Here is a 12,825-nt window from a genome sequence, read left to right on the forward strand (position 1 = left end):
CTTGTAAGGAAGATGATTGTTTGTTAAGTGTCTGTGTCTTACTTTCACTGTGATTTGTTGCATTGGCGCCGTCATATCTGGCTATAACATGACATATAGCCTATAACACGTTCATTTTTTAGCATTGTTGGGAGGATTAAAATGTACATATGTGGTTTCAACAACCAGATGCATTTGCACTTGTCCAGTTTTGTCCTCCTGATGTGGTTTTAAAACGCTGTATTCTGCTGCCAGGCCAGTAGATGGCGATGAAACACTATAGACTGAACACGTAATACGCATGCGCATGACGTCATCGTCTTCAGAGATTCACGTTTTTGTTGTTTGAACACCGTTTTCCAAAACTTGCACTTTAAAACTCGTTTTAAAAACGTTGTGTTTTCAGGCACCGAAAGCGCTGTAGTCGTGTAAATAACCGGCCAAAAAGCATAAAAAGTTGTACGTTTTTATTTGAGAACGGTGTCATTTTTCTTTTCATTTTTATTAATGAAAACACTCTCCAAAGTGGATAAATTTGAAAACGCTGTTCTCGCGTTGTAGTGTGGACTGAAGACGGAGGTATTTAAAAACGTTGACGTAAGTTTAGTCATGTGACACATATTGTACCAATAGATATTGATGTTTATACCGATATTCTGCCTGTTATGTGCTGTTCACTTTCACACTGTTGCTAAAATATGTTACTCCACACACTCTTCATATCACAGTCCTGCAGAAGTTTACTCGCATTTGCTGTCCTGCGGTAAAACATGAGAGCATTCGCGTTTTAGACCAAACATATAATAGTGAATGAGTGTGTCCTGGACGCATCAGTGAAGATACTTTGCTAAATAAAATGATCCCATCAGAAGAATTGCGCGATAACTTTATTATTTATTTTTATCATCTCAGTGAGCTTTCGTGAGGGTTTACGCATGCGCAGTAAAGGTGAATTCAGCGTTTTCAAAACCTGAAAACGCTAGAGTGGACGGAGAACGTTTTTAAAGGGTTAGTTCACACAAAAATGATAATTCTGTCAGTAATTACTCGCCCTCATGTTGTTCAACCCCCGTCAGACTTTCGTTCATCTTCAACACAAATGAAGATATTGTTGAGTAAATCTGAGAGCTGTCTCACTCCTCCATTGGCTTCTAGGTAATCGAGATCTGCCATCCCAGAAAAGTTAGTAAAGACATCGTTAAAATAGTCCGAGTGACTACGGTGGCTCAACCTTAAGTTTATCAAGCGACGAGAATACTTTGTGCGCAAAAATAACGACTTTATTCAACTCTTCATTTCCTCCTGTGTTTCTCTGAGTGAGTTCGAGACACCCCGAGACACCCCTCGCTGCAGACTGCAGCGTGGTGATGTCACGTATGCGCGTCACGTATGTGTTACCACGCATGCGCAAAATCTGTTTATAATACACACGTGCGCACGCGCAGTTCATTTCAATCACTTCCAGCGATGGATTAGATGGCAGTGAGTCAATAAGCATTATTTATGCTTTTAGACAATCATGTAAGTTGCACTTTTTGCTATTTGCACTTGGAAACAGAACCCACATTTTCCGGCATTGTAGTCGTGTGGAAAGGTTATGTGTGTCTATGTTTATTAAGGAAAACGTACTCTTTTAATTTTGTTTTGCATTTTGAAAATGTAATTTTTGGATATTCAAAGTATGATAACAGTGTGATTAACGAGGCTTTTGTATATACATACATTTTATATACATATATATTTTATATATGTGTGTTTTCATTGCTCCCCTGGCTCTAAAATGTATGTTGTATTGTTTTGTTGTTTAAAGCAATTACATTTTTTTTTTATGCTGTTTTAACAATTGTGCTTTTGTGTTAACAGCTTTTAATTGTAAGAGATGCCATAGAGCGCGTCATAAATGTTTTACATTAAAAAAAAGTTATGACATGTTTTATGATAGGCCTATATGTTAGCATTCAAAATGACAGGGTTTCAGCACATCTTAAAAGATGTAAAAGTCTTAATTCGCCTTTAAACAAATTAAGGTTTGAAAGATGTCTTCAAATAGAGCAGAAAGACTTAAATTAATGAAGTCGTGTAGTTGATTGTTGCATGTATTGCAAAAGAAATGTTGTTCCTCAGTATCAGATCGTACTGTACTGTAAGTTATGTTAACCCCCTTCCATGTAAAGCGCTTTGAGTACCTAGAAAAGCGCTATATAAATGTAACGAAGTATTATTATTATTATTATTAATTAAATACATTTGTGGTAAAATGAATTAAAAAGTAATGGAGTTAAACATTGTATTTTGCTTTCACTGACATGCAAGATTTTCAGGGACGTTGTCAGCAAGCCCAAATTCAGAGAAGAGGCCCAGTTTGTATGGCTGGACAGTTAGTTCTTTAAATCTAAGTTGTGAGTACTGTAAAAGGTACTTGAGAAAGTCTGTCTTTCCATCCATCTATTTCTATCTGTCTGTCTGTGCAATCTATCCATCTATCTGTCTATTCTTCCTATCTATCTGACTGTCTGTCTGTCTATCCATCTATCTCTATCTGCCTATCAGTCATGTCTGTCTGTCTGTCTGTCTGTCTGTCAGTCAGTCATGTCTGTCTGTCTGTCTGTCATGTCTGTGTCTGATACACTTCAAAACTTTCAGCTTGAAAACTACTTTGAACTTCAAACTGAACTTCAAGCTTTTAAAACTATTTCAAACTTTCAGGCTTTATCAATCCAACCTAAAGTTTGCCTCTCTTGACAAACTTTTTTAAAAACTAGTTTATGTTGTTTATAAACAAAGTAAAGGCCTATTTATACTTCTGCGTCGAGTGTACGCCGTAGTGTACGTCGTAGGCTACGCACGTAGGCGACGCCGTCGTGAGCATTTATACTTCTGCGAATGTCTGTGTTGCTCTGCAGTTACACCGCCGAAACGCTAGTTGGCGCGGGTGGGTTTTAATGTTCCAGTTCCACTGTGTTTACATTCCTCGCGGCTGTTTTGAGTTTAGGTTTCTACGAGCAATGGCGACTGAAGGAGTCATACAGATGGCTGTATTTCCGCACTTCTTCAAGCAATCTCTCAGTCACTTGGTCTGTTTCCATGGCTCTTCACTGATCTTCGGAATTTAAAAATGGCGGGCGGGCGGTGCAGAGTGCAGAAGATCATTCCGGAAATGCGTAGGAGGAAACGCGATGCTATCCAGCCGACCAATCACAGATCTTGCGGTCCGCGTCGGCGCGACGCGTAGTTACATTTTTGAGGAGGTGCGCGTCAGGGTACGGCGAAGGGTACGACGTATGGTACACGTCAATGCGTATGCTACGCCGTACCTTCTACGCGCACCCGACGCAGAAGTATAAATTGGCCTTAAGTCTCTTAGGTACTTTACAGACAAAGCCAATAACACTCAAACATATCTTTGTCTAACATCTTCCTATAATATGTATAAAATACTTAAAGAAATTCCTTGTATGACGCTGTACTATGTTAATGCCTTTCTTCAAAATGATTCAATAGTGTTTGTTCTATATTTTATACAAATTAGGTGTTGTGAACTGGAGTGGATTTTCCAGACAATATAAGCAAGAGATCCGGGTGTCCTGCTCGTTGACTCTGTGCTCTGCACTGTGATATACAAGGACTTCCCACCTGGGACTGTAGGAGACGGCAGGAGGAGTCCTGCGTTGGGTTTATTCCGAGATGGAGGGTGAGGGTCTGTTGCTCAGTTGATTGTTTTTTCAATGATGGAGGGGAATTTCAAGCTGAGTAGATTTGAAGTGTGTGTGTGTGTGTGTGTGTTGATGTACAGATATGTATGTGATTATCTGTATGTGTACATATTTCTTTTATACAATTATCATCTTTGTTTTGAAATAAAATGTATCAGTGTTATTAGTTTGGTTTTTTGAGTTGGCATGCATAAAATAGGATACAGAGATTGACAATGTACTGTATGTAGTTGGTTTAACTTCATTCAAACTACTTTATTGGAGCAAATGTTTTATAATAGCCTATATAATGCACAAAAATAAACAATTATTAACTATTACAGAGGAATGATTAAGATAAGAAATATAAAAAGGTGCCATTAATGTTTACAGTGATTTTGTAATTTACACAGTGAAGTGCAACAGAATGTGAAAAACTTTAAATAAGATACTACACAGATACTACACAGATACTACTCAGATATTACACAATATATAAATTCCTTATAAGTTTACCTTAGATCAGGCATAGGTAAAACTATGTACTGCTTTTTGCTGCTTTCGTTATTACTTTAGAGTTTTTTTAATACATTAAAATATTTAAACAATATTGTCAAATTTGCGCATGCGTTTTAAAGACGCGTGACGTCATCGCGTAACGCGCATGCGCTGTCACCGCGATATGGTGCATGCGTGGTAACACATACGTGACGTGAATACGTGACGCCACCGCGCTACAGTCCGCAGCGAGGAGTACTTGGTGAGTTCACGTAGTGTAACAGCGCAGCGCTTCTGGGTTGTAACGTCAGAACGGAGGCTCACTATTGGCCAGCATCACACACATGACCAGCGTCAGCCAATAGTTTTTGTTCATTTTTGCGCACAGAAAGTATTCTCATCGCTTGATAAACTTAAGGTTGAGCCACTGTAGTCACTTGGACTATTTTAACGATGTCTTTACTAACTTTTCTGGGATGGCAGATCTCGATTACCTAGAAGCCTATGGAGGAGTGAGACAGCTCTCAGATTTACTCAAAAATATCTTCATTTGTGTGGAAGAGGAACGAGAGTCTGACGGGGTTTGAACAACATGAGGACGAGTAATTACTGACAGAAGTATAATTTTTGGGTGAACTAACCCTTTAAACAAAAACGCCGTTTTCAAATGTGTCCGGATTAATGTAGACGTAGCCTCAGCCTTTGTGTGTGTGTGTGTGTGTGTGTCACCAATCCCAACATTCAGGGAATGAATGCAGGGCCGGCTCTCCTCTATTTTGCATTTCAAACAGATGAAGTGTGCTGACATGTAAATGTCCATTTGGTTCAGGAAGCGAGGCAAAGTCCATCTGGAAAGCTTTTGTTCCCACAGCTGATAAAACGTGCACTCAGAAATCTGACCCTCACACACAGGTCTGGGATTTGTCCTCTAACTGAAGACAGATGCATCCGTATAACATGGACATTAACAGATCCATCCATTTCTTTTCCACAGCTGATCAAAAATAATGATTTATAAGGGGGTGTACACTTTTGCACAGAGCATACTGAGCGTAGACTACACTAACCAAATGAATCTAAATATAATTTTTTTTTTTTTTTAAACAACTCTAGGCTGTAATTTGTTGCAAAATAACAATGCAACACCCAAAAAGTATTTTGCAATGTATTGCAAAAGATCCTGTGAGAAAGACTGAGATGGAGCTGCATTTATCATGTGACCTCGAGAGAAGATGCACGAGAAAACCAGACGCTAACGGTTGAAAATGAAGGGTTTCGCTGCATTCCTGGGGAATTGAGGAGAATTAAATGAAATCTTTAATGAGAGGGCGGGAAAATAATGAACATTCTCAAGAAGAATATAACTGGGTTTGCATTCATTAAAAGAAATGAAAGACTTTTGATGAGACTTTTGCTTGCCTCTCAGATGTTTCTCCTGTAAAAAGATCCCTGATGTTTAAGAAGAGTTTACGAAGACATCTCATGTTTCCATTCACCTATTATATACGCATTTTGGGATATTTAATTTAAATAAAAACGCTGTATAGAAACGATAAGAGGATAAATGACGTGCATAAACTACAATAGATGGAAACACATTTACTGAATAAATCCCTCAAACCTCATGTGACTTTGCCTCAGCGGAGGCTGTGATTGGATAACTGGACTAACCAGTGGACCAATGGCGTCGCAGCATCTCAAATGTTGGTTTGGTGTTTCTGAAACGCCGGAGTGGAAGTGTGTGATCAGAATGATTGGGTTTAATTCCCTCCAGAAGCGTCTCACACACGAGTGTGTTCCTCGAACACCAGCATCCGAACGCTAGAGAACATGACAGCGTTTACTGGGTTTCGTCTGACGCTCTGAGACACTCGTTCATGATGGAGGGAAAAACAGCCCGATTGCAGAAACTTACAGTTTTATTACTGATATTTTGTGCCAATTTCCCAGGAAGTGATGATTTTGTTCTCTTGAACACGTACTCGGTTTTATTCGCAAACGTTTATGCGATAGTCCAAGTTAAATACGCAACTTTGGATGATGCCTGTACTCAGATTTGCTGAGATCTGAAAGTTTGCCAGATCTACACTCTTACTGTATGTTATTTTTATGGAAGTAAAATAATGACAAATGTTTTTGAATCAAAAAGGCTTGCTGAATTACACTACTCGAAAATATATGCATAAAATATGTAAAGCGAAATAAAATGGACCGAAAATTGCCTGTCGAATATTATAGGTATTTTTCAACACAGTGTATATTTTGGAAGTGAAATCTGAAAGGCGAGTATGGATTTTTGAATTTTTAATAATGAAAACGTGTGTGAAATGTTTTGAATTGAAATATTCACACCTTAAAATTAAAATGCAATACAAGTAGTGCAATTCAACAAGCTTTTCTGTTTCAAAAACATTTGTCATTATTTTACTTCCATATATTTCCCCTGAGGAATATGGGAAAACAAAGATAGCAAGATGTCATAAGCAACAAAATAAACTGAAACTTGAAATTTGATGCCATGCATTGCATAGTTTTGTGAAACCTTTCAAGACTATCAGCTTTAGAAACCATGCATTCTCATAAACGTACGAGACACAATCTAGTGACAGTTTCCAGACTCGAAACAGGCCGTACGCTCTTTCATCATCACTGTGTGTTTAATCTTGGGCCGTAAATAAAAGCCCGTCAGCCGTACAGAAAAGCCTCCCTATCCGATTCCCTCCGCTTTCTCACACACTAGCAAAACACAAGGCGACAATTACTTCCTCAATTAAAACACTTCCGAAAGGCATGCACTCCCTAAAAATACTCTCCTCTCTCCCGACGCTGACCCCGCGACCCCACACCGTCTGCGGGACCAATCCTTCGGGACGCCTGGATCACTGCAGACCGGCTGAGGGAACGACGGGAGTCACCAAAACATCAACACGGTTAATTGGCATGTAGGAGAACTTACTGGAGACACAGCTTTATTATTGCAGCTGTTTATCTTGGCTGACCTCGCTTGAGTCTCACCCTTACAGAGAACGCTACAGGGAAACACACACACACACACACACACACACACTATTACTCAATGGATTTACAAATCAGGCAGAAATGGTTGTTCGTGCACCAATTGAAAAGCATGCATGCATACAATTTTGTTGGTTTTAATTGTTAATTAAAATAATCTATGGATGCATGATATATCGGCCGCCATATCGGTTTCAGCCGATATATGTTTATTTATAACGTTATCGTTATCGGCCCGATAAGAACATTTAGCTGATATATTAAAGCTGATTAATAATGCATTATTTCCTTCAGCTGAGACGCTTCAGATTCACACTGTTCAACAACATGATGGTTTTGAATTGCTTGAAATATGATTGAAAATCACTTCAAAATGTGCAGCGCAAAGTCTGTCATATAAGCTACGTAAAATAAAACATCATAATTGAATGTTTGGCACATGCATTGTAATGGTGAGACTTTTGTTTTTGTAATCAGGATCTCAAAAATTATATAAAAAATTTGGATTTAGATTTTTCGGCCAATATATCGGTTATCGGCTTTCAAATATAAAGAATTATCGGTTCTCGGCATCGCCCAAAATGTTCTTATCGGTGCATCACTAAAATATTCCATCTATTCATTTAAAATAATACAGACAATTGTGAAAATGTAACGAAAAATGGGGAATTACGATATGCATTAATATTATTATTTTTTAAATGTGCAAATTAGCAACATTTTTACCTGCTTTATGATAATTATGGCAATAAATTAGGAACTAGGAACTTTTTTTGCATGCAAACGTTTTATAAATCGTTCACAGGAACGATCCGGAAACTGTCGTACGTTCAGATTTTGGACCATTATTTTTATTTTTATAGAAAATGTAACAGTACATCAAGGCCATGTTGGCCAATCAGAAGCCTGGAAAAAAGGTTATTACCGTTCCGGTTCTGACGTCACAAAAAGTTTCTAAAAATCTTCACCCTGGCAGGAGTTTTCCAGAAAGTTTGGTTTCAGTGACCGGACTCTGCGTTTGTGTGTGGACGAACGGCCAAAACGCTTAGAAAAAGCTGTGGTTTTGTAAATACCCGTGTTATGCACGTGAAAACACTATAAAAGTTATGCACGTCATTTGAATATAGCACCATGCCTTTTAATCAGCCAATATTTGGTAATTTTGTTGAATGCAGTACCCACAATGCAATGCACTAGACTTGTCCTAGTGTGACCAATGGTCCAGGTGATATAAACTACAATTTTTCTTGACTCATTATTTGATCAGACGTGATTTTTAGACAAAAGCGGATCAATGCACAACACACTGTTCATTTAGTATTCGTACTCCAGCACTGCAGAACGCAAGCACACAAATCATGGTCATCTTTCCCAGAATCCCGTAAAATTCGCTCATAAATGGTGTGTAGAGATGGTGGGATAAGATATCTTCCCATTCGAACACCCACAAAGCTCCAGGCCTATAAATAAACTCTACACACACACACACACACACACACACACGTGCTCGTGGACCCGCGCCAGCAGCCTGTAATTGGTCAATGATCATTTCCTGAAGAAAAGCAGAAACACATTTCATGCAGATTCTCTCCTGAAATACACCTCACACAAACACAATCCGCTCGCAATATCCCTTTAAAACCGATCTGGAGCTGCTCATGTCAGCCGGAGGCTCCGGACTCCTAAAACTGGTCAATTATTTTGCTTATTTATCTTGGGAACACTCTAAATTCTTAGTTTAAAATAGTCATTTTCCACCAACTTGTCTATATTAATGCTATTTTTAAGAATCCTAACTTTGTTTTGATTTCCCCTACAATAGTTTTACATGCATCCAAGGTCAAAAACACTTTAATTTTCTCATAATCTCCACTACAGGATCAGCTCTTTTCTCTCAGTGTCTGAAACGCTCCGATCAAGGATTCAGTCTCTCTAAGCTCCGCCTCTCTCAGAGCTGCTCTGCTCTGATTGGTCAGATGGCCCAGTCTGCTGTGATTGGTCGAGCACTTACAGTGCGTGTCGGAGAAAAAAACGACCATTAGCATATTTGAATTACAACAGAAAAGTACCAAAGCACACCTTGGTATAGCACTATGTGTTCTCAGACATGGTACAATGGTAAAACCTTGTTTTATTTTAATGTACTACGGTAGAACTATGAACTACGGTATTCCAATTGATTTTGATCTTTTCTTTTTCTGGCAAAAGGAATACATAAATGAAGGATAAAGCCAAAATATGAAGTGTCATAGATGTATATTTACTGAATAATTCACTGTTTTGTCGAGGGGGTCAAAATGACAATTTTCACCTGAGATCTGGAGCCAAATTACAGGGGTGTAAAAACCACTTTAGAAAGATGGCAGAATCATTATTTTATTTCTACACAGAGATTGGAAGGTCTATTAGTGAAATCTGTTGACTTTAGCAATCTTTGTTTCATTATATGCCAACGGTGAGCGTTCAAACATGGGAAAAATGCACTTCTTGTGTTTTTAACTCCAAGTTTGAATGCCTGAAACTCCAGAAGTATTAAAGATATCTTAATATCCTTTTAGATTCTGGTTCTAAACAAACATTTATTTTGGGATCTTCATTTTAAAGGCCCTCGATGGATCAATCACAGAGATATGGAGATCTCAATGCGGCTCCGTGAGTAAATTGGTCAATTGTGCACATTTTCAGAGGTCGAAAACCAAGTGGGTCACTTTACATACAGATGATGCTTTTTTTCTTTTAAAGAGAAACATCTGAACATCAAATGTTGAAAGTAGAAATGTATCTCTTTTTTTTTTATTTTTTTTTTTTTATCAACACAATTGCATAGAATATACCTGTCTGAGTGGCATAAATAGTGTTTTTCCAAAGTTTGCTTGCCTGTAACTCAAAAAGTATTAAAGACATCTTAATATCCTTCTAAATTCTCATTCTTAATACACTTTTCATTAAGAATCTTCATTTTTAAAGCCCTATATGGTTCAATCCCAGAGATATTGGCATGTCAATGCAGTAACATGTACGAAACTACGTATTTGCACTTCCAAATATCCCTAAAACTGATTAAAATATAGATTCTAATGAATACACATTTGAGAGCAAGTTAATGAGCATCAACTTGACCATTTTCAGTGTATTTTTGGCCCTCAGAGAGATAGCTTATGTTGTAAACAACTGATTTAATAGATGAAAAGATACATTTCTAGTTCTACACATTCCCGTGTAAATGCAATAAGTATTAGCTGTGTGCAAAGTGACCCACATCTGGTTTTTGACCATTGAAAATGGGTAAAATTCAACACATTGAACATGGAGCCAACACTGAGATCCCCATATCTATGGGACTGAACCATATGGGCCTTAAAAATATATGGTTCATATATATTGAATTTCACGCCTGGAGCTCTGCCACAATAGAAGACAAAGAGCTTCTTCTTGAAGATCCATAAATCTCTCCGTTCAGCGTTCAGCTGTTAAACTTCTACTTGGACAAATAACCCCACTAACGCGGTTCCCTTGGGGACTTTTAACCCAGACAAGGTCAAAGTAAAACCCTGACCCCGTCTAAAAACAGTGTGAGCTTTGCTGCGCTGGGAAACTGAATGAATGATCAATGAGAGTAAATGGTAGAGACAACTAAGTTGCACACCAAATAAACCCTCAGGTGAAGCTGACTGGCATGTTTTTAAAGGATGAAAAGAAACAAGAACTGACTTATCGATGCACACACAAACCAGACATCACAGTCTGTGCGCATTTCTTTAAGCACAACATAAAAGATTCAACTACAAAACTTCTATTCACTTCAAAACTTTACGTGACTTTTCCGTGCATGGAAAACACAAGATTTGTTCCACTATTGTGGGACGTTAAAGCATCCATAACCACACATAAGCAAACTAAGACCAACACAAGCATAATTTAGGAGTAATATAAAACATACATAAGATGCACAAACATTTCACTAAATCAACATCTCATCATTTGTTAATCAAAGCGCCGTAAGTCCAAACCTGATCAAAGTTCATGTTTCGTAGACAAATGTTCTCTTTATCAGAGACACAGTTTTAATGCAAGACCTTGAGCGTAATGAAACAGAAACCACTGATGAACGCACAATATTAACAGGACAAAATCTCTCAGTTCATATCTGCATAATGCAAGAAAATCCTTTCCCTAATTTGGTGTTTTGGGTAAAAAATAACCCACTTGTAAATCTCTCATTATGCTTTATTACCACCACCAAATATTGATTTCTTTCAATTTGCACAAGTTTGATATTTCTTTTTGGATCTGGTTGATCGTAGGCCTCACTTACCTTAGTTTTTGAGTAAAACCTGTACTTTTTTAGAAGATTAAGCGATTGAATCCAATATTTGGTGGTAATATAGCATAATGAGAGACTTGCAAGCTATTTAAAATCCATCTATAACCAAACATCTAAATCTTTTTGGGAATTGTAAATCTACCCTGTGTGAACAAGTCAGTAAAGCTTTAGTCCAGTGTGATACTAGCACTTTAGAGGAAAAAGAAAAGCCTCTACAGGTCAGAATATAATGGGGGTTTAAAATAAAGGTTACAGAGAGAGTTTTACAGAAACCCAGAAACTAAAAACAACATTTTCATACAGAAACTACAACAGAAACTGGTCCTTGATACCGAACCAAAGAACCTTTATGTGTAATGATTAAATCAGCAAAGCAAAGAAACCAGCAGAAAAATAATTACTAATTTAACCACGATGTTTTACATCAGATCATCAGATTTACTATATCTCCATCTTGATCTCATTCACTAAAAGTAATTTTACAAACGAGCATCTGGAACTTTTTAACTAAAACGTAAATGTCATTAATAACAACACGCGTCTACAAACTTCCATCATGATATTTTCCCCAAAACAAGACACGAGGAAAGCAGAAACACTAAACACACACACAGAGCTCCTCACATGCACACATACTGACATTAAAAACTAAGAAAACTAAGTTATTATAAACAGCTTTAGCTAGTTTTGCAGAACTCTGCGCGCGTCCTCGCAATCGCATCATAAACAATCTTTAAATGAAGGAAAAAACACTTACCGACTGAGTTCCTGGTTATTAAAGACGTTTTCAGTTCATTCGCACCTCGCAGACATTTATGTATGTATTATTTTCACCGGCTGCAGGTCTGAGAGACTTAATATGGTCATTTCACACGCAGCACTGCACTGACTGACTCCACTCTGAACTCAAAACCGCAGGAACAGAGGAATGATGTGAAGGGGCGTGGCTTAGCGACAGAAAGTCGGTTGGGATGAGTGTAAATATTATTATTTTTTCAATTTTGAAATGTTCAACTTGTTGCTTTAACTCGGTATATATGAATAATTTCAGTGTTATTATTCAGCTGAAAATGATTGTTCAGGTTACTCAAGAAGAAGCAAGAGCGCTTAACGGTCCGTTACTTTTCATAGCGCTGTCGGGATGGACCAATCACAGTTGATGATGATGACTAACGGATGATTATCGGTGCACGTTCCTTTTCTCAGCGCTGTCAGGATGGACCAATCACATTTGATGATGATGACTAACGGATGATTATCGGTGAGTGTTCATTTTCACAGCGCTGTCAGGATGGACCAATCATTTTCGATGATTAT

The 12,825-nt window shown here is 37.9% G+C and overlaps 1 protein-coding gene across 2 annotated transcripts in view; it reads right to left on the reverse strand.

Annotated features, from left to right (window-relative positions):
- Window positions 1-12,426, reverse strand: part of LOC309479578 (pleckstrin homology domain-containing family G member 3) — a 63,004-nt gene extending 50,578 nt beyond the window's left edge. For both annotated transcript variants that reach the window (XM_082143708.1, XM_082143707.1), the window contains exon 1: window positions 12,266-12,426. The gene's annotated coding sequence lies outside the window, so the exon portion shown is untranslated. The remainder of the gene's footprint in view (window positions 1-12,265) is intronic.
- Window positions 12,427-12,825: the final 399 nt, after the last annotated feature.

The sequence above is a fragment of the Leuciscus leuciscus genome, assembly GCF_965113295.1.
Source record: "Leuciscus leuciscus genome assembly, chromosome: 17".
NCBI lineage: Eukaryota > Metazoa > Chordata > Actinopteri > Cypriniformes > Leuciscidae > Leuciscus > Leuciscus leuciscus.